This window comes from Lutra lutra, chromosome 7 (assembly GCF_902655055.1).
Source record: "Lutra lutra chromosome 7, mLutLut1.2, whole genome shotgun sequence".
In the NCBI taxonomy this organism is placed as follows: domain Eukaryota; kingdom Metazoa; phylum Chordata; class Mammalia; order Carnivora; family Mustelidae; genus Lutra; species Lutra lutra.
The window spans coordinates 5992575-6019908 of NC_062284.1; the positions used below are offsets into that span (position 1 = coordinate 5992575).

The 27334-nt window shown below is 49.7% G+C and overlaps 1 long non-coding RNA gene across 1 annotated transcript; it reads right to left on the reverse strand.

The window, feature by feature from the left end:
- Positions 1 to 309: 309 nt before the first annotated feature.
- LOC125104985 (uncharacterized) lies at positions 310 to 27334 on the reverse strand. The gene is made up of 5 exons (XR_007128776.1): positions 27221 to 27334; positions 22833 to 23024; positions 19452 to 19557; positions 5914 to 5962; positions 310 to 885 (listed from the first exon to the last, which is right to left on the reverse strand). It is a non-coding gene; the product is annotated as an uncharacterized LOC125104985 (long non-coding RNA).

The window sequence follows — 27334 nt, forward strand, 5'->3', positions numbered from 1 at the left end:
TTTCCTATATTACATACCTAAAATTTAGCTTAAAAATTAGGCACAGTAGGAGATTAACAACAGCAATAACAATAAAATAGAAACTTTATAGCAACACACTTAGTAAAAGTTATATGGGGGCGCCGGGGTGGCTCAGTCAGTTAAGCCTCTGCCTTCGGCTCAGGTCATGATCTCAGGGTCCTGGGATCGAGTCCTGCATCGGGCTCTTGGCTCAGCAGGGAGCCTGCTTCCCCCTCTCTCTCTGCCTGCCTCTCTGTCTACTTGTGATCTCTGTCTGTCAAATAAGTAAATAAAATCTTTTTTAAAAAATAAATAAAAACAATTTTTTAAAAAGTTATGTGAAATGTGGTCTGTCTCTCTCTCAAAATATTGTGCTGCACTCACATTTCTTCTTTGATAAGGTGAGAGAATATCGTGGCCACGTGAGGGGAGGACGTAGGGTGGGGGACACAGGCACGGGGATATGACATCAGGCTACTGCTGACCTACTGATGATGTGGCAGGAAGAGGATCGTCTGCTCAGGACACGGCTGACCTCCAGTCACGGAAACATGGAAAGCCAAACCACAGAGAAGGGGCGACTACCGCACCATGAACTAAATGCTAGATTGATTTGGGTTTCGCCAGTGTTTCCACCAACGTCCTTCTTTCCAGGGTCCAGTGCAGGCTACCATGTTGCCCGTAGCCCCCTGTTTTTTAATGGATGAAAGGACAGAAATGTCATTCTTCATCAGCTCCACAGGCCCTCCCAGGGCAGAGCTCTTGACAAAGCTGTCTCCACCGCAGGCAGAGGATCTGTCCGAGCCCCCCTGTGCTGGTGCGTCAGGGTCTCCCTGGCCAGGAAGTGGGTTTGCTAAGCGCCTCAGTGCACAGAGGAGCAGAGCTCTGGATGAAGGAAGGAAGGACGGGGGTGGCTTCTTGCTAGCTTAGAAGTCCATAGGGAGAATTCTGGAACTGTGCTAGACCGCGTGGATGGGAACGGGGACCCCCCAAAGCATTGGAGTGGCTCCGTGTTCTGCTGCTTGGCACACACACACACCCCTCAGCCCTAAGCCAGGCCTTCCTGGAGCTCAGAGGGCGGCTCTGCATCCAGACTTGAACGATAGTCACAAGTCCCAGCCTATTCCTCGAGCCCACACGTGTGAGTCCTCCCAAAGAGCCCAGTCGCGGCACCTGATGGTGGGCACCTCTGAGTCCCAGCCCACCCTGGGAGCCCGGAGCTGGCCAGGCCCCCAAAAGCCATGGAGGGACGGCCCTGTTGGCTCAGATGAGGACGGGACAATGGCCCCTTTTTCCGGCAGCTGGCAGAGCCTTTCAGGCCCTGAGTTTCTGAATGCCCATTGGAGCCAGACACTGGGCTCTGTTTCTCAGGCAGCCCTGTGCCAGGCCCACCACCACCCAGAGAGAAGGAGCCTTTCTTTCCCGTTGGCCAAAGCCAAGGCTCCCAAAAGAGCATCGGCGGCAAGGGGGGCTGACCTTTGTTCAGGAACCGGCTTCCCACCACCCTCACCCAACCTCCGCTTGGGAACCTTAGAGCCGGACGGGGAAGCGTGTCACCCGCTCTATGGATCAGGCCGGCTCCCTCCTGACTCTGAAGCTACAGGATTCCCAGCCCTGCCTGGCACGCTGCCTCCACACCTCCCTACCCATTCTCCAGCTGCTCTGGAGACCTCTCACAGAGCTCAGCCTGCCGCCCCGAAAGGGGGCTTATGCGGCTGGCCGGTGTGGGGCTGTGCTTGGGCGGAGGGAGACACTCCCGCTGGTACTGCTGTGCCTGCTTTGAAGGTGGTGGGACTGACTGATGGGGGGGGGTGAGACACAGACACCAGGTCAGGACGGGAGTCCCACGGGGCTCTGGCCATTGGCTGCACAGACTCATGCCCGAGCTCCACAGAAGGGCTGTGGTTTGCTGCCCACTCCCATCCGACCAATGTGGGGTCCAGGCATGAACAAGTGAAGAGCTCGCTGGGACTTCTGGCCAGACGGGAGTCACTGGGAAGATAGTTGTAGACAAAAGGAGAGAGAGGGAGCAGCGGACAGAGTTGGTCACCGTGTGCCCACCACACACACCACAGACACACAGAGAAACACTGAGACCCCTACCCCGACCAGATCCACGGAGACACAAAGATGAACACCCACAAACAAGCACCCAGCAGGAAACAGCTGTGGGATCCTCACTGCGGGCGCTGGGATGGGGGCCTGATCACCTTGGTAATCCTTACACAACACACGGCAGACACACAAACATACACACAAAGAGACACAAACAGACACACACACATTGGAAAACTCAAAACACCTCACAAACAGAAAAAGGACAAACATACCACAGACCCACAAAGATAAACACACCAATGGTGTCCCAAGGGATCCAACCTTATCATAGACAATTTAATAAATAATAATAAACATAATTAATAATAATAAATAATTTAATAAAACCCACCTTCAGTCTTTTTTTTTTAAAGATTTTATTTATTTATTTGACAGACAGAGATCACAAGTAGGCAGAGAGGCAGGCAGAGAGAGGAGGAAGCAGGCTCCCTGCCAAGCAGAGAGCTCAACTCGGGGCCCGATCCCAGGACCCTGGGATCATGACCTGAGCTGAAGGCAGAGGCTTAACCCACTGAGCCACCCAGGTGCCCCTTCAGTCTCTTTTTGAAAATTATCTCTTTGTAGGCACCTGGGTGGCTCAGTCGGTTAAGCCTCTGCATTCGCCTCAGGTCATGATCCCAGGGACTAGGGATCGAGTCCCGCATCGGGCTCTCTGCTCAGCAGGGACCCTGCTTCTCCCTCTCCCTCTGCCTGCCTCTCTGCCTACTTGTGCTCTCTGTCAAATAAATAAATAAAATCTTTTTTAAAAAATGATCTCTTTGCACCAAGAACTCTTCAGCCATGTCTGAGATAACATACTCTTTCCCTCTCCCCAAATTATTTTGTTAATTCTAACCTGTTGGGTTGGGTTTTTTTTTTTTTTTTTTCATGTTGTTTTCATCGTGATAAGATAGAGATAACAAACTTTACCATATTAACCATTTTTTTCTATTGTGAATTGCTTCACCATTTTTAAGTTATACAGTTCAGCAGCATTAAGCACGTCCACAATGTTGTGCAACCATCGCCACCATCTATTTCCAGAGCTTTCTCATCATCCCAAACAGAAACTCTTGATAACATTGTGCCTCTTGATAACATTCATTCCCCCTTGTCCAGCCCCTGGTAACCTCTTTCTACTTCTGGTTTCTATGAACTTGCCTGTTCTAGACTCCTCATATAAGTGGAATCTTACAATATGAGTCCTTTTGCATCTTCACTTGTTGGCCTTAATAATGAATATGTAGGCTTCAAGCCCGCACATTTCAATTACTTATCCTCTCCTTAACCCCGTGCTCTACATGGGCATGAATTCCAACAACTCCCAGCTCTACACTGGCCCCCCGGGCAGGTTCCAATGGTTGGAAATGTCCAAGTGACCTCAGGTGTGGTTTGTATCTCCAAGCCCTAGTTCTGCCATAGTGAACTTGGAGAAACAGGATTTGAGTCACTGGGTTTTATTTGTATTTAAAAAAAATTTTTTTTTTGTATTTAAAATTTTAAACAGGGGTGACTGGCTGGCTTAGTAGAGCATGTAACTCTTGATCTCAGGGTTGTAAGTTCGAACCCCACATTGGAGGGTAGGGATTATTTAAAAATAAAATCTTTTTTTTAAAGATTTCATTTATTTATTTAAGAGAGAGAGAGAGAGCATAAGCAGGCGGGAGGGAGAGGCAGAGAGAGAAGTAGACTCCCAACAAAGCGGGGAGCCCAACCTGGGGCTCGATCCCAGGACCCTGGGATCATGACTTAAGCCGAAGGCAGACACTTAACCAACTGAGCCACCCAAGTGCCCCCAAAATAAAATCTTTAAAATAATAAAATAAAATAAAATTTTAAACAGTGAACCAGAGAGCAAGTTCTGAGGACACAGCAGTTTTGTTAGGAAAGTGCAAATTTTAGATTAAACGGGAAGTATTTTTACTGAATTTGAACAACTTATTTAAAATGAAGTGTCTTGGGGCACCTGGGTGGCCCAGTGGGTTAAGCCTCTGCCTTCCACTCAGGTCATGATCCCAGGGTCCTAGGATCGAGCCCTGCATCTCTCTGTTCAGCAGGGAGCCTGCTTCCCCCTCTCTCTGCCTGCCTCTCTGCCTACTTGTGATCTCTGTCTGTCAAACAAATAAATAAAATCTTAAAAAAAAATAAAATGAAGTGTCTTCTTTTTAAATTGTTCCTATTTAATTCTAATGTAATTTTATTCAATACCGGGACACACCAATATATGGGTATATGTCCCTCCCTCTTAAAAAAGTAGTGTAAAGGTGTGTGTCCATGTTTTCCCTTTTTGTACTATAATGATTATTGTATCTGTAATTTCATTTCTTTTTGAAATGGCGTGAGCTTACAGATAAAATTCAATAAAAGAAAATTTTGGCTGCCTGCCATTTATCTACTGCTATTCATTTCATGATTATTGAAATGACTGTCAATAATTTTGTCTTACAGAAGAGGGATGGTGTTAAGTATCTGTGCAGAGATATGCTAACCATGCCCGGAAACAAACACGAACGTCACACACAGCTAAATGCCCCAAGACTCTGATCATGGGGAGGGTAGGTCTCAGTGGACAGCAGTCCTGGTAATGGAAAGGTGGGTCACTGCCCACTGGCCTGTGCCCAGGTTGGGTGCTGTTGGACAAAATGGGGTCTGGAGCAGACCGACAGGGGAGCGCCTCCTACTCAGTCCTACTTAGACCCCAGGGGATCTCTGGAGCCTGCAGAACCCCCACCCCTCCCCCCAAGATCTCTTCCTCGCTGCACTTCCAAGGTCTACCACGAGGTGCCGCTGTGGCAAAGCGCCTACAGGCCCGTCCAAGTCTACTGGGCAAAGATTGCGGGGCACCCTCCTTATGCCAGGCACTGTACCCGGCCCTGGGGATTCCAGATGAGTAAGGTACAACCTCTTGTCCCTAAATATCGCACAGCCTGGCGGGGGAAGCAGACGGGTACTGGCCAATGGTTGCACTGTATGCTTCCATCAGTAGGAGAGATCCCTCCAGCACAGAGGGAGAGCCAGGGAAACTGAGCCCTGGAGGAATCGTAGGAGCCAGGAGCAGGGGACTTGTGCTTTGACGGGAGACAGAGGTATGCACAGGCCTGGAAGTGAGCCCGGATGTGGGAGTAGTCAGAGGCGGGACTGGCCATGGAGAGTCTTTAGTCCCAGCCTAAAGACCTTGGTCTTTCCCATTTGAGACAAAAGGGAGTCACCCAAAGGTCTGGTTAGAAGTAGTACTTAGGGGGCGCCTGGGTGGCTCAGTGGGTTAAGCCTCTGCCTTCAGCTCAGGTCATGATCCCGGGGTCCTGGGATCGAACCCTGCATCGGGCTCTCTGCTCAGCAGGGAGCCTGCTTCCCTTCCTCTCTCTCTGCCTGCCTCTCTGCCTACTTGTGATCTCTCTCTGTCAAATAAATAAATAATCTTAAAAAAAAAAAAAAGAAGTAGTACTTAGAGGGGTGCCTGGGTGGCTCAGTGGGTTAAGCGTCTGCTCAGGTCATGATCTCAGGATCCTGGGATTGAGCCCTGCATCAGACTCTCTGCTCGGTAGGGAGCCTGCTTTCTCCTCTCTCTCTCTGCCTGCCTCTCTGCCTAGTTCTGATCTCTCTCTCTGTCAAATAAATAAACAAAATCCTAAAAAAAAAAAAAAAGTATACTTAAAAAAGTACTCTGCGGTCATTGTGTTAAAAAAAAATGGAGAAGACCCCCCCCCATTAAGAATATGTATGTATACACTCATGAATATTCACAGACTATATCTACAAGATATACCACAATGATGGCCACTAGGGGTGGGGGGCACAGGGAGGAGGGAGACTTACATTGTGTGCATTTTGTTCATATTTAATTTGGAGCCACGGAATGAATCACCTTTCTGAAAAAAATAAAAAATTACTAAATTGTAAAATCTTTATAATTTAAAAAGAAGGAGCTAAGATGACTCTGGCTGTGTAGATGACTATGATGACTGTGGTTGTGTAGGATGAGTTGGAGAGACTAGAGGCAGGGGGGCTGGGGGTGGGTGTGAGCAGGGGGCTGGAAGTCTCCAGCCTGGTGACAGGCCCAGTGTTCAGCTTATGAGCTTTTCTGAGACGACTAAGATATAAGGGGCATGAAAAGCAAAAGTTTTGCTTGCAGATTTTTAAAAGAAAACCGCAAAATCCAAATGAACAAATGCTGAATTAGTTTTCTGTGGGATAGAACTCATGCTAACCAGCAGTCGCCATACAACTCACAGAGTACAATTTTGTTCAATGTGAACGCATGTCAGTAGGTTTGAAAAGGGATGTCCCAGGGAGCCCTACGGGACCGGCTTCCATTCTACATTTCCAGGACCAAAGCCAAGCACCAGAGAGACTCAGAAATCACACCCAGACCTGGAGCAAGTTTCTGGAGCTACAGATACTCCCAGACACGCTCACACTGAGGTCCCCTCCTGCACCAGGTAAGAAATTTGAGCAGCGGCAGGAGGAGGCAGCTGCCAGCAGTGGGGCTCTTTCAAGGAAGGGATATATGGAGAAATATGGTGGAATATCTGCCATGAAAGGGAACCTTGATACCGTGATGGTCAACCCCCTCTTGGACAGAGGAGGAAGCTTAGCCCAGAGAGGGACAGAGACTGCCCCAAAGCCACACAGCCAGTTAGCTGCAGAACTGAGACTCACCCCACCTCTTCTTCCTCTCAGCCCTTGGTGGCATTCACTTGGCCACATGGATGTCCTGTAGGTTCCACTCTCAAAGCCAGGAGATGACCTCTAGGGTGTCCCTCAGCCCTCCTCAGGCAGAACTGTCAGCCAGTCATGCTCTATAAGGGTTGTTAGCAGGATTCAGAGGCAACTCCAAATCCCAGGTCTGGCACATGGGTGTACCTTCTGGGGAGAGGAGTGGACAGGAGGTCTTGGTATAGGTTTCTGGATATTTGCCTGACCCAGGAAGGCTCAAGGAACCATTTGTGTTGCAGACCTGTGAGCTGGCCTTCCCCAGTGCATAGTTCCCATGCCCTGGCAGGCCTCCTTTACATCAACACGTGAAAACCACCCGCTCATCCAGCCTTAAAACCCTAATGTACACAAAGTAATGGATTTTCAGATTTGATTACATAACAACTAAAAATCACATGTGGCAAAAAAAAAAAAAAAAAGCCTTATTTGAAGTTAAATAAAAAATGACAATTTGGGCACCTGGGTGGCTCAGAGGGTTAAAGCCTCTGTCTTCGGCTCAGATCATGATCTCAGGGTCCTGGGATCGAGCCCCCCATCGGGCTCTCTGCTCAGCGGGGAGCCTGCTTCCCCCTCTCCCTCTGCCTGCCTCTCTGCCTGTTTGTGATCTCTGTCAAATAAATAAATAAAATCTTTTTTAAAAATGACAGTTGGCAGAAAACATCAACAACATAAACAAAGGAGGAAGAGTATCTATAATATACAGTTAGGACAGATAAATTTTCTAAAAGATGAGTAACCCACAGAAGGCAAGGGTGCAGTGAGATAGTAGCAGGGAAGGAGTTTTTTTTATTTTGTTTTTAAGATTATTTATTTATTTATTTATTTGTCAGAGATAGAGAGACAGAGCACACAAGCAGGCAGAGCGGCAGGCAGAGGCAGAGAGAGAAGCAGGCTCCCTCCTGAGGAAGGAGTCCGATGCAGGACTCGATTCCAGGACCCTGGGATCATGACCTGAGCTGAAGGCAGCGGCTTAACCAACTGAGCCACCCAGGCATCCCAGTAGGGAAGGAGTTTTGTACAACAGGAGGAGCTGGACAAATCAGAGCGTCAGTGTTTTAGAAGAAGTCAAGGGAAGGGGGCTTATTCTCTCTCGGGGGCACGGGACCAGCCTACTCTGTCCTGGGCTCCTCTCTTTCTGGCTGAGAAACAGGAGTATTTTCTGTGCCAGTCAGAAACCACACACGTACCCGCACACATCCCTTCTCCCGAGAGCCCCTCTGTGTATCTTCTAAGAGTTTTCAGTCCCAGGAATGGACCGCAGCAGTAGACCATGACTCCTATCAGAAACAGCTGAGCTGGAGGCCTAGCATGAACACTGGGTCACCTCTACTAACTGCGGCCCTCCTCCTTCTTTCTAAAAGAATCCGTTTTTGGGTGCCTGGGTGGCTCAGTGGGTTAGAGCCTCCGCCTTCAGCTCAGGTCATGATCCCAGTCCTGGGATCAAGCCCCGAATCGGGCTCTCTGCTCAGCGGGGAGCCTGCTTCCTCCTCTCTCTTTGCCTGCCTCTCTGCTTACTTGTGATCTCTGTCTGTCAAATAAATAAATAAATAATCTTATTTAAAAATAAATAAATAAAATAATCCCAATTTTGTTCAGGCAGCCATTCCAGTCCACCCAAATAAAGGATCCTGACTGGACCAGACTAGAGGTTTTCCAGAGGAGCAGCAGGAGCCCTACAAGCACGGACACTTCTGTGGGACATTTCCGGTTGTCACGGTGATTCGGGCCCTGCAGATATTTGGTGAGCTGGGGTGGGGGCTAGAGTCCCTGACACTTGCAATAACAAAACCTTGGCCTGAATCCCACCAGACTTTCAAATGTTCCACTGAATAGAGACACAGATGCAAAATCTGAGCCTAGAATCTAACCCCGCTTTACATATTAACAGAGAAGTTTTTTGTACAGGTTTGTTTTTTTTTAAGATTTTATTTATTTATTTGACAGACAGAGATCACAAGTAGGCAGAGAGGCAGGCAGAGGGGGGGGGGGAAGCAGGCTCCCTGCTGAGCAGAGAGCCTGATGTGGGGCTCGATCCCAGGACCCTGAGATCATGACCTGAGCTGAAGACAGAAGCTTTAACCCACTGGGCCACCCAGGCACCCTGTACAGCTTTAGTACATATACGGACTATATTCCACAGAACAGCAACCACTGGATACATTGAGAAGCCTTATGTTCTGTGGTGTCTAGAATCTTCCCAAGAGTTATTATGTCAACACAATCATGTACCAGGTGGCAGTGTAGTCACCAGAACAATCCACCTGTATCTTCCACCATCCATCACTGCCACATTCATGGAGATTTTAGATGCAGGTGAAGGCATTTGATTGTTTTGTTTTGTCCTCTAGAATACTTGCACCTCACCATGTATCTTGAAAACCATGTTTTTTTATTGTATATTTCACTTTCTTTTCCTTTTATAGTTAGGGCACTGGATTAGTTTTTTGGATTTTGGGGGGGGTTGTGATTAAATGCCCAAGCGGGTTCTATTTTCTAAGATTTATTTATTTATTTGACAGAGGCAGAGATCACAAGTAGGCAGAGAGGCAGGCAGAGAGAGAGGAGGAAGCAGGCTCCCTGCTGAGCAGAGAGCCCGATTCGATTCAGGGCTCAATTCCAGGACCCTGAGATCATGACCTGAGCCGAAGGCAGAGGCTTTAACCCACTGAGCCACCCAGGCGCCCCAGTGGGTACTGTTTTCTACAAATTACATAAGGATAGTAATATTTATTATGGAAAGCAGGCACCAGGCTTGATGGGACTAGGAACCATTGGTCTGGACCAGCTGGTGCCATCTGTCTTGATGATGACTGTCACTCCATGGACTGGGTGGAGCGCTTTCCTCTCATCTTCTTCTTTGGCATGAACAAGCAGGCAATCATATGGCTCTTGTGGTTACTGGCAGCCGCCCTGTGATCGTGAAAGGGGAATGCTCCCAAGGACAAAGCCAATGTGGAAGATGAAGATGGAAGAACTGGGACCTTGGTGACCTCCCTGAGCCTTGATGCTGTGACATTCAAGGACTCCTTCCTCTGGACCTCCAGCTCTACTGGGAAGGCAACAGCCTTCCAACCAACTGTTGGGTACGATGGCATAAAGCATTTGGGTTAAAATGGCACTGCAGCCGTGGTTTCCTCTTCAGGAAGAGGGAATCCCAGGGATCAAGGATACACTCTCATCTTACTGTTGATACCAACACGGCTGTTGATGTTTCTGACCTTCTAAAGGCCACCAGGAGTCATGACTTAGAAGGGACAACTGCCATAGGTTTTTCTCCACCTCTGAGAAATATTCTTAGGGCTTAAAGTGGGTCTAGCAGAAAAGCCATGAGTCTAGGTCTCCATAAGAACTTGAGATTGGTGGGCGCCTGGGTGTCTCAGTGGGTTAAAGCCTCTGCCTTCGGCTCAGGTCATGATCCCAGGGTCCTGGGATCGAGCCCCACATCGGGTTCTGCTCAGTGGGGAGCCTGCTTCCCCCTCTCTCTCTCCCTACTTGTGATCTCCCTCTCTCTGTCAAATAAATAAATAAAATCTTTTTAAAAAAAGAGAACTTAAGATTGAGGATCCCTGGGTAAACCAAAATGGACACAGTACAAGCCACATGAAAGCCAGCTTGGCAGAATCACAGCCTGTTCCACACATCTGGAAGGAACTTGGGAATTATCTGGTCCCATTCTCTCGTGGATCAGTCTGCATCACATTGCCATGCTGCAGTATCAAACAACCCCAAATCTTAGCGGTGCGAAGCAACATCATTTATCTCTCATTCATGTTTACATGCCCACTGCAGCTCGGTGAGGGGTCTCTGCTCATCATAATGACTCAGGGACGCAGGCTGAAGGGATCTCCATATGGACCTGTACTTCCACAACCACCAAGAACATGGCCAAGCTTAAACTAATTGTCCCTTAAAGGTGCCCTGGAAAGTGTCACACACCTCTTCTATTCATATTTTATTGGCCAAAACAAGTCTGGTGGCCATGCCCGTGTTCACCAGGCATGCAACAAAGGGCTGGGATGTTTAATCCTCCTGTGGGAAGAACCAGTGAAGGGGACAGGGACACTGAATATGGGGGAACAGTATGACACGTCCCACACCTGGTTTGCAGCCTCTAGGGCCATCCTGATTCTACCTGGGCTCCCAGAGGAACCTTCCCGTGGGAGCAGATCTAACTGTGTATACTTCCACCCGACGGCCTTCTGGGAGACCCCATCCCTGACCAGACCAAGTTCAGACTGTCAGCCTGACCATTAAAGCCATGTCCCTGCCTGCCTTCTTGGGCTCCTCTCCCTTTATCCCTCACTTATTCATCTATCCATAAGCATCCACTGAATGCTGACCACTATGACAAATTCTGGGCAAGAAAGCATACACAAGACCATTCCTGTGAGCCCCTCCGGGCCAGAACCACCTCTGTTTATACCTAAAGACTCCCAGATCAGCAGCCCACCCGCCAAGGCTTTCATACCTCAAGGGCTTTACCTAAAGCCCTGCCATCCTCCCTCCTCCCACTTCAAGCCTGGATCCTTCCTGACTTCCACAGGTGGGGCTGTGTCACTCCTGCACACAGCACCATCCCAACCCCCCGCGATGTGTTATTACGGGGCTTGTTCGGTTGTCTGTCTCCCCCAGCAGACCGTGGGCTCCTCCAAGATCATGGTGGGTAACTCTCTCTAGCAAACAGTAACAATTTAAATGTTCAACCATAAAGAATTGTTAAATATGTCACAGGCATTCCTATTCTGGAATATTAAAAAATACTAAAAATGATGGGGTAACACTCTTTGAATGAACAAGCCTCCTTTGGAATTATTCCAACTGCGATACAGCTTACCTATGGCAATAACCTGAGTGTCCACCAAGAGGGTACTGGTCAAATGCATTAGAGTCCAGAATTGCACAGAATGCAGGTATTAAAACTAGTGGTGGGGGGGTGCCTGGGTGGCTCAGTCAGTTAAGCGTCTGCCTTCTGCTCAGGTCATGATCTCAGGGTCCTGGGATCGAGCCCCGCATGGGGCTCCCTGCTCAGTGGGGAGCCTGCTTCTCCCTCTTCCTCTGCCAGCAACTCTGCCTACTGGTGCTCTCTCACATCAAAGAAATAAATAAAATGTTTTTTTTTAAGATTTTATTTATTTATTTGACAGACAGATCACAAGTAGGCAGAGAGGCAGTCATAGAGAGAGAGAGGGGGAAGCAGGCTCCCCGCTGAGCAGAGAGCCTGATGCGGCGCTCGATCCCAGGACCCTGAGATCATGACCTGAGCTGAAGGCAGAGGCTTTAACCCACTGAGCCACCCAGGCGCCCCTAAAATGTTTTTTAAAAAAGAGAAGAACAGGCACCTGGCTGGCTCATTTCGTGGAACATGTGACTCTTGATCTTTGGATTATGGGTTTGAGCCCCATGTTGGGTGGGAAGATTACTTAAAAATAAAATAAAATCTTGGCGGGGGGGTGCCTGGGTGGCTCAGTCGTTGAGTGTCTGCCTTCAGCTCAGGTCATGATCCCAGCATCCTGGGATAGAGCCCCGCATCGGGCTCCTTGCTCAGCGGGAAGCCTGCTTCTCCCTCTCCCACTCCCCCTGTTTGTGTTCCCTCTCTCGCTGTGTCTCTCTCTGTCAAATAAATAAATAAATAAAGTCGTTTAAAATAAATAAATAAATAAATAAAATCTTGGGGCACCTGGCTGGCTCCGTCGTTGGGCGTCTGCCTTCGGCTCAGGTCATGATCCCGGGGTCTCGGGATCGAGTCCCATATCCAGCTCCCCGCTCAGTGTGGAGCCCCCTTCTCCCTCTCTCACTCCCCCTGCTTGTGTTCCCGCTCTCGCTGTGTCTCTCTCTGTCAAATAAAATGATAAAGTCTTAAAAAAAAATAGTCAACTCTGTGCATGCTGGTATGGACCCATCTCCAAATACACTGCGAACTGAGGTGCAAAACAGGGGGTGTATCGTGTACTTTCCTGCACAAAGTAGACCTGGGGGGAAATATGTGTGCTTGTACACAAGGTGGAATCTCTCTAAATAGACACAAAGCAAACTGGTATTAGCGGACGCCTCTGAGTGGGGGAGCCAGGGTTGGGGCCGCACATAGGAGATCTACCATGCTGTCTACCCTTTGCCCAGATGAAATATTTTTTACAACATGCTTAGAAAAAAAAAAAAAGTCAGAAAGAAATGTAACATCCCAGGAAATCATTCAAGACACCTTGTTATCTAGAAGTAATAAATTCAGATTTTTAAATTGTAGGTACAATAGGACCCCTGTTTTTGTAGAAAAAAATGTACACTGCATCTCAATGTATAGAAAAATGTTGGGGGGCCTGACTGGCTCAGTTGGTAGAGCGCACAACTCTTGATCTTGGGGTTGTAAGTTCAAGCCCCACTTTGGGTGCAGAGATTGGGAGGAAGGGAGGAAACAGGGAAGGCAGAAGCTGCATTATATACGACTTTAACTTAGTTTCATTTGACATTCTTCTGTTAAAAATTCAAACCGTGGGGCGCCTGGGTGGCTCAGTGGGTTGAGCCGCTGCCTTCGGCTCAGGTCATGATCTCAGGGTCCTGGGATCGAGTCCCGCATCGGGCTCTCTGCTCAGCAGGGAGCCTGCTTCCCTTCCTCTCTCTCTGCCTGCCTCTCTGCCTACTTGTGATCTCTGTCTGTCAAATAAATAAATAAAAAAAAATCTTTAAAAAAAAAATTCAAACCGTAAGAAAGGGTATAAATGAAAACATACTCCCTTTCCTTCCGTTCAGCTGCCTGTAGCCATTGCTCAGTTCTTCTCTCTCCAAAATTTGGTAACAGTCTGTGAGTCTGGGAGCAGGACCGCAGGGGATATTTTCTTTTTGTGCTTTTCTGAAATTTCTAATTTTTCTAAATAAACCTATACTACTATGGAAATAAGAAAAGTCAATACACTTTTTAAGGGTTCAGAATTAAGAGAGCCCTGAACCTCCATCCATCTATCCATCCTTCCTTCCTTCCTTCCTCTTTACAGAAACAGGCTTGGCTCTCCTAGGCCACTGGTCAGCAGCCCGGGGGACAGAAGCCACATTTCTAAGTTTCCTGAAAGGCCTCTAGTTCCATTCTTTTTTTTTTTTTTTAAAGATTTTATTTATTTATTTGACAGACAGAGATCACAAGTAGGCAGAGAGGCAGGCAGAGAGAGAGGAAGGGAAGCAGGCTCCCTGCTGAGCAGAGAGCCCGATGCGGGGCTCGATCCCAGGACCCTGGGATCATGACCTGAGCTGAAGGCATGACCTGAGCTGAAGGCATGACCTGAGCTGAAGGCAGAGGCTTTAACCCACTGAGCCACCCAGGCGCCCCTCTAGGTCCATTCTTAATAAAATCCTCCTTCCTCACCTGCTCTGACGTCACTGCCTCCACCCTTCCCTCCCTCTCCACACCTCGGCCACCCCAGCCTGGGCCTCCTTTCAGATTCGAAGGTAGCACAAGGGAGAAGCAGTTCCTGTTACCCTGTTGATTCTTCCGAGGGGCTGAACACGGGAACTCTCCTGTGTCTCGTCCTTCCTCAGAGAGTTTCTAGAAACCGACCCGAAAAACAGAAAGGCAGGAAAGGAACTGAGCTGAAGAATTCCTCTTTCACAAGAGGCCAGGTTAAAAACAACAGGCCTTGTTAAAACCGCACCTTAATGAGACTCCTTCCCAGCCTAATTGTCGCCATGGCAATGACCCCTAGCGGCCATCTTTAATTAACTTGGCGTCGGAGTCACCAAATGAGCTCCTCTAGTAAATTGCCCGCCAGCCCAGGCAGTCACGCGGCCCCTCCTCTGTCCTTTGGCCTCTGGCAGGGCTTTCTTCTTTACCTCCGGATTCTCCCGATTCTCCCAGCAGGGCCGGGGCAGGCCCGGACCCATGGTAACACTAACAATAGCAAAAGCAGCAGTAGTAGTAGTAATAGAGCATATCAGCACATGCATTTATCATGCATACGATCAAGCAATTTCTATGCAATAACTCTTAAAATCCTCACAGGAATCTGATGAGGGACGCACCATTACCACCCACCTTTTTCAGAGGAGGAAACTGAGGCATGGAGAAACTAAGCCGGTAAGTGGCAGGGCTGAGATTTAAACACAGGCTCTGTGGGGGCGTGTGGGGCGCTCAGTCCCTGAAGGGTCTGGCTTTTTGCTCAGGTCAGGATCTCAGGGTCCTGGGATGGAGCCCCGCCTGGGGCTCCGCGCTCAGCAGGGAGTCTCCTTTTTCCTCTCCCTCTTCCCTTCTCCCCTCACCCCTGCTTGTGGTCTCGTGCTCTCTCTCTCTCAAATAAATAAATAAAATCTTAAAATTTAAAAAAAAAAAAAAAAAAAGCACAGGCACTGTGGTAATCCAGAGCCACCCTCATAATCCCTCCACTGGAAATGAATGAAATTCAGAGGGTCACCTGCTTCTCCTGAGCCCAGTAAAGACCTGGAGTTTCCCACCTGCGGCTTCCCAGCTGGGTGACCTTGAGCCACTTACTTCACATCTCTGAGCCTGCTTCCTCATCTAGAACAGGGAAGGTGATGAAACTGGGTCAGGAGTGGGGGCAGGGGCCTGAGAGCCTCATCAGCTCCGTTCCCTGAAGACTCCCGAATCCACCAGAACCTTCCTGTTGTCTTGATGCTGGTGTGGTTTTGGAGGGGAGATGGCACGTGGGTTAAGAGATAATAAACGTGATCACCCATGCAAAGCCCGCAGCACGGTGCCTGCCCATAGTAAGTGTTCAGTGAATTTTTGCTGCTTTTATTTTCACAAAGTGGATGGCCGTGAGAAAGACCCTCCTCCAGGATACAGCTAACAGTCAGGAACATCGGCAAAAAGAAGCGGTGGAGGAGGCCCAGTTGCTACCAGTTTTAGAACCGATGGGCAAGGGCTCTGGCACCTATGGGAGAATACTGTGGAGCAGCGGAGCAGAGCTGCTGACCGAAGATGGTGGCCTCCATCTTGCTCTGGCCTTGCCCACTGAACACGCTTACATCAGCCTAACCAGATCAGATCAGGAGATCCAGGTGCCAGCCACCAAGGTGCACTAAGGCAGAGGAAGCAAGAAAGACTAACAGGCACCGCCCCCGCCCTCCGCAACACACACATCCCAGGGACGCTCCCTAAAAGGTGCACAAGACCCTTCTGCTTACGTTCAAGGGGCCAGAACTTCGTCGCCTGTGCATGCCTAGCTCCAAGACAGGATGGGATTGCAGTGTTCACTGGGGGACTGGGGCAGCCATAGGGAAAGAAAAATGATCTGCAGGCTTTGCCACAAACCTTCAAGTCCTTCTTCATACCACCCCAGAGTAATATTTCCAAACCGCAACTTCTCGCCAAGTCTAAATCCTTCCATGGCTCTCCACTGCCTACAGCATGAGCTCCAAATTTATGAATGGATTAAAAGACACTACAGAGGGGCGCCTGGGTGGCTCAGTGGGTTAAGCCGCTGCCTTCGGCTCAGGTCATGATCCCAGGTCCTGGGTTCGAGCCCCACATCGGGCTTTCTGCTCAGCAGGGAGCCTGCTTCCTCCTCTCTCTCTGCCTGCCTCTCTGCTTACTTGTGATTTCTCTCTGTCAAATAAATAAATAAAATCTTTAAAAAAAAAAAAAAAAAAAGACACTACAGAATCTAGCTCCATTGCTTTCCCACTCGCCCTTCATTCTAGCCACACCAGGCCACGGGCCGTTCTCTAACTGAACCATGCTTCCATGACTCCGTGCCCTTGTCCATGCTCAGAATCCCATATTTTCTCTTCTCCATTTAATTAGAACATCTACCTCCACTCTAGGGCCTTCTTAGGGACAGAGAGGAAGGGATGGGCTGGGTAGGCAGAAAAGGGTGTAGATTTAGACTTGGGCTGGAGGCAGAGGGAGCCTTCTGCTGTCCAGGGCTGAAGAAAGGCCTGAGGGGCGCCCTGGGTGGCTCAGATGGTTAAGTGTCTGCCTTCGGTTCAGGCCATGATCCCAGGGTCCTGGGAGTGAGCCCTACATCAGGCTGCCTAGTGGGGAACCTGCTTCTCCCTCTCCCTCTACTGCACACCCTGCTTGTGCCCTCTTGCTCTGTCAAATAAATAATATCTTTTATTTTTTAATTTTTTAAAAGATTGTATTTATTTATTTGACAGAGATAGCACAAGTAGGCAGAGAGGCAGGCAGAGGGAAAGGGAGAAGCAGGCTCCCCGCTGAGCAGAGAGTCCCACACAGGGCTCAATCTCAGGACTCTGGAATCACGACCTGAGCTGAAGGCAGCTGCTTAACCGACTGAACCACCCAGGAGGCCCAAATAAAATCTTAAAAAAAAATTTTTCGGGGGGCGCCTGGGTGGCTCAGTGGGTTAAGCCTCTGCCTTCGGCTCAGGTCATGATTTCAGGGTCCTGGGATGGAGCCCCGCATCAGGCTCTCTGCTCCGCAGGGAGCCTGCTTCCCCCTCTCTCTGTGCCTATCTTTCTGCCTACTTATGACCTCTGTCTGTCAAATAAATAAATAAAATCTTAAAAAAAATTTTTTTTCCTTTAAGAAAAATAAAAATAAAAAATAAAATAAAGGCCTGAGCTGGAGATGTGTCAGCCTTACGTGTGCCAGCAGGAGGCAAACTTGAGCTACCTTTCAGCCTCTGACCTGGGAAAGGATGATGGATGCCAATTTTTCTTCGACCCCCATCTGACAAATGAAGAAATTGAGACTTAGAGGAAGGAAGTAACTTACCCAAGGTCACACAGTGGCAAAGTAGAGGCCCCTGGTTCCCCATTGGTGTTCACACTACACCTGCATTCTTAGGGCTATAGCCTGTATATATAGATGTTTTATAGGGCAGGGAACAGTCTTGGGGTCATCATACCAGGAGGTGTGGTTTACCAGACACGCGATGGGCAAGGATGTGCCCAGAGGCCTTAGTCTCTCAGCAGCTCCCTTGGCAGCCCCAGGACAACACACACACCCTTGGGGCCTGGGAGCTGCACTTGGCCTGGCTCTATAGTTCTCCCATGACCTTGGGAGGGGGCCCAGAACACCTCAATAGAGGCCAAGGAGGCTAGGAAGCATCCAGACCACATGAATCAATCTTCTGTCCTCAGTCCACTTCCCTACTGTGGCCTCAGGCACCTGAAGCACAAGGTTTGCCTTTGTCCCTGCCCATGGTGCTCGAGACTGGGGGCATCACCCTCCCCCACCATACATTGTTCCAAATGCAGACACAGAGCTAGACAGCCTGCCTCTGCTTCTCAAGGCTGCTTGCTCTTCGTGGCTGCTTGGGGATCACCCTGGTCTTAGGGTCCCCACAGGCTGTCAGGGACATGGCACTCTCCCAACCCAGGTGAGAGGAAATCCACTACCATCTGCACAAATGACCAGGCAAACAGAGCTAGGCCACATTTGGGGGTGTTATGTCTTTCCCAACTTGAAAATAAAGTAAAAACAGGTGTCCAGTGCTTTTCCAAGAGCAGACTGGGCAAGGAAGGTGACCCTGGAGGGCCTTGAATTCAGGAGTATGGGTTACCAAAGGGTACGGGGTCCAAGGTTTTGGACTCAGACTCGCTGGCTGGCAGGAGTCAAGAACGACTTGACACTTCTAGTACCAATCCCAATCTGGTCCCCACAAGGGCAAGGGGCTGTGAAGCTCTGATCCCAGAAGAGTGAATGTCAAACCACTTCCCCAGCTCAAATGAAGAAGATCTTCAGCTCAAATGAAAAAGACGACCTTTTTAAAAGCTCCCTTAAACATGTGTACCCTGAACATCTTATTAAGACAAAGACTGACCCTTAGAACTGGACTTTAGAAGCATATGGAAGACTGAGGGTGTAGTCTGCCAACAGGGCACCTTTCTGGCTGAAAATAGCCCAGCACCTCCCTCCCTCTTGGAGTTCCCTCCCTTTGGCCTCCCTGCAGGCTCCCAGTCCATCTTCCTCTTCCTTAGCCTGCCTGAGTTCGCCAACACCAGCTATTATTTCCTCCTGCTGTCTCTTGGTCTTTCCTCTAATCACACCCTGCACCTCCATTTCTTAAAAAGAACCTCTTCCAGGCTGTATTCAAGGGTTCAGTTCCCAAATCCTCATTTTAGCTGACCTGTAGGCATACTGGACACTTTTGATTCCTCCTTCTTAAGACTTTTTGCCCCTGGCCTCAAGTTCACTACTTCCTTTGTTCCCTTCCTACTTAAAGACTCTGCCTCTTGATCTCCTCTTACTGATTCTCCTTGTCTTCCTCCCCTCAAAATCAGGCTATCCCAGTATTCAGGCCTTAGGACATTTTTCTTCCTTCTACACCGAATCCATAGTGATTTCATCTTGCCTCATGGTTTTAAATAAGATCTATACAGTGACGACTCCCAGGTTAAGACCTCCAGCCTGGACCTCTCCTCTGAATGCCAGGTTTATACAACCAGTTGCCTTTGGGGTTTCCCCCCAACCAACTATCCCCCCAACTATCTAATAGACCTCTCGAATTTAACATGTCCAGGCCCAGGCCGATATCCTCACCTCCAAAACTCGATTTCTCCTTCTACCTTCCCAGTTTCTGAAAAACAAACTCTGTCCTTCCAGGAGCTCACATCAAAACCCCCAACGTCATCCTTGACTCCATTTTTCCTCTCACATCCCACCTTCAGTCCCTCAGCAAATCACAGCAGTTCTGTCCTCAAAATGCATAATAAGCCAGTTCACTCACCAATCACTGCCATTCTGATAGGTGTTTAAGGTGGGAGAAGCAGGCAGGGGCCAGGTCATTGAGCAGGAGAGCTCTCTTGACGGTGGCAAGAACTTTAAGTTCTACTCTGAATTATATGAGAAACCACAGGAAGAGTTTAAATATGACGGGATTTGCCTCTTGAACAAACCACTCTAGAGGCACCTGGGTGGCTCAGTGGGTTAAGCCTCTGCCTTTGGCTCAGGTCATGATCTCCGGGTGCTGGGATCCAGCCAGGCATCAGGCTCTCTGCTCAACGGGGAGTCTGCTTTCCCCTCCCTCTTTGCCTAACTCTCTGCCTACTTATGATCTCTCTCTGTCTGTCAAATAAATAAATAAAATCTTTTTTAAATTTTTTAAAAAAGAAAAAGAAAAAAACCACTCTGGTGCTGAGTGAGGAATGGATTAAGGGGGTGAGACTAGAGATGGCGAGACCAATTAAGTGGATATTGAGGTTGGGAGTAGGAATGATGATGGTGTGGATTACTCTTCTTCTATGAAGAATCGTCCACCTCGATACCCCCAGGAGCCTGTTTCAGAGGCAGGAAGACGGGCCCTGGGGGTGGCTGGTTGAGCACACTTTGTCCATGACCTCAGCAGAGGGGGCCCGTGTTTCAGCACCACTGCATGGACAGCTCCAGCCCCATCCACCCCTAATAGTGGAGCGTGGGCGTCCAGCCCTTGCCCAGCGTGCCCCGCAGAAGCCTGTGGCTAGGGGGCGGGTCCATGGTCAGGCTTAGGGGAATACCCTTCCTTTGGAAATCTTCTTTGCAACCTTCTAAAATGCAGACAACAGTAATGAAGCTGCCCTGCCACACAAGGGCTCCATGAGTGTGGACAAGATAGCCACCCACGGACTGTAGGAACACCAAAGGAAGAGGTTGCCAGAGAGAGAGCCCCCTTAAGGGCCTCTTAAGATAGTTTGTCATGGACCCCGGAGTTTATTTCCCCGACTTGGGTGATCAAAAATGAAGCTGAGTTTGCAGCAGGTCAGATTAAGGGATTGTTGGAAACCTATTGTCCCGGCGTTTCCCCTGCAGCCCCTGGTGGCCCGCACCCTGTGTTGGCGTCTCTGCAGAAAGAGCACTGGAGAACTAAGTTGCTTCTCCCGAGAGTTGGACAATCCTTCCAGACCCAGCGCAAATTTTCTCTTTGTGATAACAGAGTTTCTCTGGGATGGATTGGTCCTGCACCCTGCTGTTCCTGCCTCTGCCCGCACCCCTGCCACCCTAACCAAATCTAGTTTCACTTGATGTGTTCAAACTGGTTTGATTTTCTTATTTGGAACTCAGCAGGATTCCTACACTCCCGGAGTTGAAGAGCACCACTCGGGATCGGCAGATGGAAGGGACCTTGCTGTGCCAATTCAGGCTTCTGAAGGCTCAGTTTTGCTGGGTCAGGGAAGACCAGTGGGGCCTCAGGATTTCTCTCTTTGAAATGACCTCTGCATTTCAGGTCCCCCCAAAAAGGAGATTCCTCTCAGCTTCCCAGGCAGACCCTGGCCTTAGGGTTATCAGCTAACCACAACAGGAGCCCATCAGGGCATCCCCAGTGCCTGGCACACAGCTACACCCTGGGGTGACCCAGCTCCCTGCCAAGGTCCACAAGGTCATCTTGCCACCTACTTGGCCCTCTCTCCTACCCTTCCCTCCAGGGTGGAGGCCGGGGAGTCCTCTGGGAGCCTTGCCACACTGGGGGTGGGGGGGTGGGGTTCAGTCCTTTGGCCTGCTTCTCTCTGAAATGGCCAGGCTCCAACAGGACTGGGGCTTATGAGCCCCAACCTCAGAACAACCCTGCATGCAAGGATAATGAGGCAGATACAGAAGTGGGGGAGTGGTTTGGACAAGGTTTCTTAGTGTGAACAGGGGCCAGATCCTGACCTCTGACATCCCAGCTCCTTCTCTTTTACCTCATTCACCAGGTGACCTTGGGCAAGTCACTTTTTACTTTATTGCTCTCAGCCTCAGTTTCTCCACCTGTGAAATGGGGGGGCAGTAGTAGTTCCTCCCAGGGGACTGCTATTAGGAGTCACAAGTCCTACTTGTGATCTGTCTGTCAAATAAATAAATAAAATCTTTTTTTTAAAGATTTTATTTATTTGACAGACAGAGATCACAAGTAGGCAGAGAGGCAGGCAGAGAGAGAGAGGGGGAAGCGGGCTCCCTGCTGAGCAGAGAGCCCGATGCGGGGCTGGATCCCAGGACACTGGGACCATGACCTGAGCCGAAGGCAGAGGCTTTAACCCACTGAGCCACCCAGGCGCCCCAAATAAATAAAATCTTTAAAAAAGAAAAAAGATATAGGTGCCCTCCTGGAAAGGGTAGTTCCTGTGGAGACTTCCCAGAATTAAGGGAGACTTCCCCCATTCCCACCCAGTGCATGTTCTGCTATCTCTCTAGACCCTCTGGGATCTCCGCTGAGGATTGGGTAGACATGTTCACATACATTTTATAGATGGGAAAAGTGAGACCCTGGAGGGGACCTGCCTTGCCCAGGGTCCCCCTTCATTTCCTCAGACCAGGATTCCAAGTGAAGGGGGCCTTAGCCCTCAGCCAGTTACCTTATGTGCCTCTCTTCCCTCCCCCGGTCCCAATACACCGGTTCAGGAATTTCTAAAGGAGCCTAGGGAGCCGTGGCTGTTCCAGGAACAAGAGTGTTCATCTCCCCATATATCAAGATCTCAACTCCTTCACCTGTAAAATGAGGAGGATGAAACTCTGCAGATGAGTGTAAGGATTAAATGGGATTTAAAAATTTAAAAATCCAGCAATGCCTCCAGCACCTGGTTCTACAGATGTCCACTGTGGGACTTACCGTCTCCCTGAAGCAGCCCACATTGCCCAGAGCCAACCATTATGACTCCAAATGGTTGAGAGAGGTTTGAATGGGCCAGTGTCACGCCATTGGAAATGCCGCACTCCACGACTCCAAGCCAGCCTCTCTTGGAGGGTTTCGGAGGGCAGGAGCCAGGTTCCAATCCAAAAGCCAAAGGTGGGGAGCCGGCAGGGCTGTCGAGGCTGCCCACCCCCGTGCTGGGGTTGCTGGCTCCCATGATCCCTAGGCTCTCAGGAGCGCAGGAAGCAGAGGGATGGTGTCCCAGGCCGATCCCACCCTGTGCAGATCCCACCACCCAATCACACCCTCAGGGCGGTGGGGGAATCCCTCTGGTCCTGGGGCAGGGAGAACAGCTACAGTGGTTCATTCCTCATTCCTCCCCATTCCTCATTCCTTTCTGATTCCTGCATTTTCAAGCTGAGACTCGAACTGGTTTTTAATTAGCAGCACTGATGGACTGTTGGCAGCTCTGATATTTTACAATATCTATGAGAACAACTACTACTGCGCACATACATATATACCTACCAGGGCTCTCGAATTAGCTGCTCTCCCCGCTGCGGACCGATCACCTGGCGGTGTTGGAGAAAACGTGGTGCGGCCAGCCGCAGAATCAGGAATATCATGGTCAAGGCCAGTTCCTACGTGGCGCCCCACCTCATGCTAAGGGGGATCCGGGCTTTACCTCTTCCCGGGTCTGCGCAGAGGTGGCAGGAAGGGCTGGAAGGAGGGGTACGGTTCTCACTTCCAAACTGCGTTGAAGGGGATCCCTTATGACCACGCCTTTAGGCTACATACAAAGTTTCTCCACGACACTAACCGAGAAGTACAGGGTGCGTACTCCGAGCTGAGTGCTGGGCCTCAGCAGAGAAGCAGAAGGCACCGCCGTCCACCAGCCGGGCTTCCCTAGCACCGTCCCCACCAGGACCCAAACATGGGTTATGCCATAGCGGAGAGACCCTCGCGCTCAAAAGGCCGACCTCCACGTCTGCACTCCAGGGCAGCTCACTGCGCCACCCATGCCCCCAACTTCCCGGCCGTCCTGCCCTGGCAACGCCGTCCAGCCCTAGGCGGTACACTGTACACAGTAGGTGCTCTGTCTAGAGTAACTCCCTTCTGCTTCCCTTAGCTAGAGCCCTCCGCGCTGCGGCGGCTCGGGCTCCCCCTGCTGGCCACGCGGTAATGACCTGAGCCCCCACTACCGGGGAAAGCTGGAAAGCTGTTTTTTTAACTATAGGGAACCCTCCTATCATCCTCTCCCCACCCGGGCCCCATCCCTAACTCCCTCCAAAGGTACATGCGAGAGGCTTCCAGGAAGATCTTATTTTCTGGTAATTTTATCATAAACGCAGGTAAAATGAAAAAAATGGACTCATTTACTCAACAAATATTTACTGAACACCTTGTATTAACCACCATGGCCAACACTGAGCACTTACTGCCTGCAACGCTTTGTTGGGCTTTTCTACAGGTATTAGCTCATTTAACCCTCACAACTTTGCTATCAGGCTGGTACTGTTATTACCCCTTTATAGTTAAAGACACTCTGGCCCCACGATCAGGCATAACTGGTAAGTGGCTTTGAATCCGTCTCCAGAGCCCCGAGCCCCATCCACTATTTTACACCATTGTGAAAAAACTGTCGTAAAATTAAAAAAAAAAAAAAAAAAGACATTGGAAGTGGCTTCAAAGCATTCCTTGTTCTCTAATTTCCCTGGGGAATTTCTCCTAGAAAGAGAAACAGATGAATGTTTTATCCAGAGAGAGATATTGGAGTTTTGCTGGTCATTGCCTGGGTATCTGTAATTGCCCCAGCAATTACAATTATCCTTGTAAATAAAACCAGGCAAATCACCAGCAGCTTGAGATCCCCACCCCATCCGTTCAAAACTGTACTTCCTTCCAGAAGAGAAGGGAGTGAATCTTAGTAAGATTCAGTGGCCAGGAATCATGAAAGAATTTGACCTACAGCTCTCCCCACCTCAAAGTGGATCCATCCCGCTCTTTATGAGCCTCTCTTTTGTTCCTGGGGACATCAAATTAGGCCCCAAGCCCACCAGGCTTTCAGCACAGCGTTAGTGCCTGGTATAAAAGCCGTGCAAAGTGAGTGAAGGGGCAACCACCCACTTGGAAAGAATGCCTTGGTGAGAAAGCCACAGACCCAGTCCAGAAGGCTAAGAATCGTAGAGTGGAGACAGATCTTGGAGACAGAACTGGGAGACCAGCTAATCCATCATTTATCCAACACGGGGTGCCCGAAGTTAAATGGGCTACCTTAGTCCTTGATACCAATATTCCCGTGTGGAAACTGGAAACCCACTAGTCTCCAGTATGCCCCAGCCCCATCTTCATCCCCTGCCCAGGTCTGTGTATTATATGTGTCTGGTCACCCCTTTTAAAACTCTAAGTTTCTTTGAAGACAGGCTTATATGTGACTCATCACTGCACTCCAAGCTCTGAGCACAAAATCTGAGCACAGAGGAGGGGCTGAATGAAATCAGTTTCCCCATAAAGTCCCTAACTGGTGATCATCCTGCCCCTGTTTGAATCCTCCTGGAAAGGAAACACTCACTATTTCTCCATAGTACTTCTCCCGTGGGTCAATTGGTAGGTTGGGTTCTTCCTTCTGTAGCTTCGCAGACCTAGCATTGGCCTCTGAGCCTTTCTTGAGACCTGGGGAAGACTACAGATTGTACCAGAGACCCAGATAGCCTCCTTCTGTCTTTGGAGCCCAGCCCAAAGGGCTAATCAAGAAAAAGGAAATTTCTCTTCCCAAGCGGCATGGGGAGACCCACCTGTGCTGCACAGGGGACTCCAGGCTCTCTGGGGTTCATGGCACAGTGTGTAGTTGCATGGGGCTTATCCTTCCCATCCTGATGTATAACTGGTCTAGGAGAGGCTGGCCTAGAAATGCTCAAATGCCATAATGGTATTTTGGTTCCATAGTATTTTCCTGAGTTTTCATGTGTCATTGTGGGCTAGGAGATGTGTGTGTGTCCACGCATGTGTGTGTTTGTCAATTTCTGTATTTGAACACAGGCTAAGCACGGACCCAAGAATGCGACCAGAAGCAAGCTTACATCCTGGGGGTGGGGGAGGGGTGGTGGCATCACCACAGTGCATACAAGCTGGCAAATGTCCTATAGCCACAGAAGAAATGGGATCCGGATGATCTTAGGGATATATGTATATATACGAGTGTGTGGTAGTATATGTGTATTCATAAGCAAAGCCCAGTCTGAGTGGCGTGCGTGTGTGTGTGTGTGTGTGTGTGTGTGTACACAAAGACAAACGGCAGTCTGTTTCTATGTCTGGGTGACAGTGTGTGTGGTATGCTGTCTATTTACAAATATTTCCTGCCCTGGTTTTTGTGATCTTGTGGCTGAGTGTGCATGGAGGTCAGTGTGTGTGTGTATGCGTGCTTACAATGGAATCCCAAACATATACATATGTGACTGTCTGTGTGCCTAGATGCGAAGTGATACCTGAATCAGGGTCTGCATGACTCTGGGGGGGCACGAGTGTCTCACCTGCACCCCCAGCCTGGTTCCATACCCCCTGACCTTGTGGACAGACTTGGGTGCTCTGATCACAGAGGTGGAGGCCAGGCAGGCCCTGAGCCTGGCCAGGGGAGCGTGGATAAGTGACTGGTGTTTACGGGCAACCTCGCCAGAGCCTTTGTCTGGTGCCCACTCCCTATGGCCCCGAAATTCCTCACCCTGGCAGGATCTTGGCTGTCCTTGCTCCCAGACCGCCTTCCCTAAGGAGTCCCTTTAACTCACAGCCCCTTCCAGGCCAGGGGGCTGAGAGTTGGGGGATATTCATCTTGGGGAGTTTTTGTTCCGCCTCATGAAAGGCCTCAATGGCTGGGAATACCATTCTAATTACAGGGAAGCCCAGCTTATGTAGGGGACACAAAGGGCTGTGGTCTCATAGCAGCTCCTTCCATCCGTCAAATAAGGCTGTCTAATGACGGGGTGAGAGCTGTGAATGCCTAAAACAAACTCGAAAAGGAGGGAAAATAAAGCCGCCAGGGGCTTAAAATATATTAAATTACCCTGATTAGGAGTCGTGGCTTTGCAGAGCTGGTTGGAGAAGCAGAGGAAGCAGAGAGTCCCACTGTTCATGTGGGGGGGGGGGAGGGGTCAGCAGGTCGGGAGGGGTTCACAGAGCCCCAGCCCATTCTCATGCTAACGCCAGGGACGGCACTGCAGGCTTAGTGAGCTGGAAAATAGAAATGAATTTGCCATAATCCTTCTCCTTCTGCTCCTGTCTCCACCCCAGGAGAAGTGCTGCTTAACTACAGTCCCCTTAGAGCCTGTTGGGGTTTGGGGCTGGGACACACCCTGGAGCCTGCGCCCCTGGGCCTCCTCACCCCTTCCCTCCTCTTTCCCGTGGGGCAGACTCAGGGCCTGGCAACAGGTTCTAGTGGAGTCGGGGAGGGAGGGGGCATGTGCGTGTGCTTTAGTGTGTTCACACGCACACACTTACCCTTCTGATACTGTGCAGACATTCACAAGGACACGTGCCGTTTGCAGATGCAAAAATGCTTCCCTCCTCCACTTGCACAAATACAACTCCACACAATGTGTAGGCACAAGTACCCCTCTTCTGGGGAACACACACAGGCCTCCCCACACTTTTACAGGTGCCCGTGCACAGACACACAGCCCTTCTCAGGTGGCCGCATGTGCTTCCTGGGCACGAAAACACACACACACACACACACACACACACACACACACACACACATATCCCTTCTGATGTGCTCCCAGATCCAGGCACCTAGGATAATTTCAGTGTTTTACAGCAAAGGAAACTGAGGCTCAGAAGGTAGCCAAGGGACAGGCCTTTCCCAGCACCACCTGGGTCATCCCTGTTTTCTGTCCCAAGACCGAGATAAGCCTCTCTCTTACCTGGGCGTCGGTTTCCTGCTATTAAAACAAGGTGCTTGGGGCAGCACCTGGATGGCTCAGTCTGTTGAGTGTCTGCCTTCAGGTCTGGTTGTGATTCTGGGTCCTGGGATCCTC